Source organism: Orbicella franksi, chromosome 3 (assembly GCF_964199315.1).
Source record: "Orbicella franksi chromosome 3, jaOrbFran1.1, whole genome shotgun sequence".
Taxonomy (NCBI): Eukaryota; Metazoa; Cnidaria; class Anthozoa; order Scleractinia; family Merulinidae; genus Orbicella; species Orbicella franksi.
Window position 1 is genome coordinate 19,354,293 of NC_138147.1, and position 2,963 is coordinate 19,357,255.

A 2,963-nucleotide genomic window follows, 5' to 3' on the forward strand; every position below is an offset into this window, starting at 1 on the left:
ACAGAGATTTATAACGCGTGCAGAACCATTGTACGACTCATTAAACCCTGTGTCTTCCGACGTTTTCGCTGCGGTTGTCCAATTTCCGAAAGCGAACCATTCAACCGAAAATTCCGGAAATTCCAGGAAAAAATTTCGAAAATTTGGGTGTACCTCAGGAGGTTGTCCTCTTTTCCGGAAAATTATGTAAATTCGTAATTTTCTATTCAGCGTTGGTTCTTTGGCCGCGATCACCGTAAGTCGGACATCCAAGACAAAGATGAAGGCGACGCGCATTCGAAAATGTAGTTAATAACATTTTACTTGCCACTTATCTGTCCATAAATACTAGTTACAGCTAAATACGTCAAGAAAGCGTTTAATTCCAATAAAAAAAACTCCCAGGTGGTGTACTTGTTTGTTCTGCATAGGTTGGCTGAGCTATTGTACCAGTAATTAAACTCTTTGTTTTGCGACATTTTCGCTGCCGTTTTGGTTTGTAAAAGGTCCCTGCCATGTTGTGGTTTAAAAGTCACGATGCCCGCATATCAGTGCTCTGCTTGCCTGTTATTTTTGCAGCATGCCTGTTGTAGTACGGCAAATACAAGTACAGCCACTGGTAAGTAGCTAAGAAATGCTACTTCAAATATGGTTTTAATGAGCAGTTATGAAAACATGCACACTACCTCGCACAGCCTTTTCCAGCGATTAAACAAGTCTTGCCTTTCATCCGAGCTTTTCTTGCCCTCAATGAAAGAAATTGTTATTTCATAGATCCCGTAAATGAGCAAGCCTCTACTTCCGTGCTTAGGTTACAGAAATGGGAAGACAGGACCGTTCGCCTGCTAATCGAAAATTACGTTCATTTTAAACACCTCTTCAAGAAGGGGGAAACAACAAAGAAAGATGTTTTCAAAAAAATTGCTGATCGCTTTAACGAAACCTCGACCGTGAAAGTGAGCGGCGATCAGTGCTTGAGGAAATGGCTGAAACTGGAAGCAAAGTTTAAAGAGATTGAAGACAACAATAACCTGACGGGCCGAGCCAAAAAGTCGTGGAAGTTTTATGAAGACTTGGAGGAGGCTACTGGAGACAGCCCAAAGGTACTTGAACCCAGCGTATATTTACGACTTCGCAGACGCGACGCCGCCTTCATCATTAAACGTACAAAATTCCGAATCAGACGAAGACAGTGATGCAGAAGATGATGAGATTGGCAGCACCACAAAGCGAGCAAAGAAACTAAAGAGCAGAGCGAGGAAAAGAAAGAGTCATTCTTCTGCTGCAGAGATGCTTTCCTTTTTGCACTCTTACACAGAGAAAGAGGAAAAAGTGGAAGAGGAAAAACTTAATTTGCTCAGGGAAATGAAGCAGGAAAAGAAAGAGTTTCTAAGCCAGTTTTTGGATGTGCTGAAAAATAAATGACTTTAAATCTCTTGCTAGTTGTTTTGGAGTTTCACTGACAGAAAATATTGAATGTTTCAGCTGCGTTTTCATTAACAAAATCAAGCAAGCATTTGAAAGATGACACTGATTTGACTAGCGATCATCGTTTTTTTTTTTTTAATCATTTGTTGTTCAGATTAATTATTTTAAACAGCAACTAAAATTTAGCCTAACAAACAACACTGACTAGTTGTGAACTGTTATTGTTCCATATGTGAAAGATAACATTAAATGGCCTTATTTGTTGCCATAATTATAATGTAACACAAGTATATTGACTGGATACTGAGAGAACTTCATGGACAGACAATGTTCATTAGGTGTGTTCTCTTCTGCTCTGTTCTCTCATCAGAGCAGTGGTGTTCATCTACAGGATGATCATCGTTACTGTCATCATCCATACAGCATTCGTAATAATCGTCATTCACTAAACAAATGTTATGTAAAACACAAGCAGATATTACAAGGTGAACCGATAATGTAAGATCTCAATGATCCAAGAAAAGAAGTTTTCTCCATCGTCCCTTTAAAAGCCCGATTGCTCTCTCTACTTTCTGCCGAAGGGAAGACAGCACTGTGTTAAACCTCCCCTGCTGGGGCGCCATGTGGCCATTGTCCCTGTAAGGAGTAATTAGCCATCTGAAAGAGAACGATACGAAACATAAGGCACTCGTCATTGCACTTAAAATGGATTGTCAGTCATGCTCAGGTTTAAGTCCAAAAAGTTTCTCCTGTTTCTGTTATTAATCTTGATTAAAATACTGAATATTTGAGGGAGGGCAAATAAAGATCTATTGGTGAAGTTCATGTCAATGAATTAATGTACCTCGATAAAGGGTATTCTCCATCTCCTAAAAGGTGAGTGTCGCCAGGAAACTTGTTTGCGGCCGTTCGCCAAAGCATGGAGTTACGGTGGACTCGCGAATCATGAACGGATCCAGGCCAACCAGCCAAAACATCCGTAAAGAGCATTTTATCCTCACACACAAGCTAAGAAAGCAATTGCAAAAACGCATATGATTAGCATATTACGCAACGCATTTGAAATCTCATTTTGTATATTTTAAATTGATTTATACAATTAATGGTGTAGCAGAACTGGTCTTTGTTTTATTTAGTTGCGTTTTTTTCACTACGCCGTCTACCTGCACGTTGAATGAGTGGAATTTTTTTCTGTTCACATAAGCTTCTGGCTCGTGTTCTGGGGCGCGGATCCGAATGTGGGTGCCATCAATCAACCCAATGATACCAGGGAATCCCCCTTCGTCTTCAAAAACACTTCTTATTTCTTGCTTTTGATTTGCTGTAAAATAAAAATTTCAATGTAAAAATAAAATAAAAAATTCCCAACATGTATAGTTTGTAATTTTAAAGCTATTACTCACCGTCCGGCCATTTGATATATTGCCCTGAAATATCAACAGCTGCCTGTGAAAGTCGAATTAGAATTCGGTTAACACTACTCATGGTAATGTTGAACCTGTCGGCGACAGCCCGTGCAGGCTCTTGATTCCCCATGCTCCGCAGGAAGGCCAATA

General features: G+C 39.9%; 1 pseudogene; it reads left to right on the forward strand.

The window, feature by feature from the left end:
• The first annotated feature begins 209 nt into the window (after nucleotides 1–209).
• Nucleotides 210–1,411, forward strand: LOC145483101 (uncharacterized; annotated as a pseudogene).
• The last annotated feature ends 1,552 nt before the right edge of the window (nucleotides 1,412–2,963 follow it).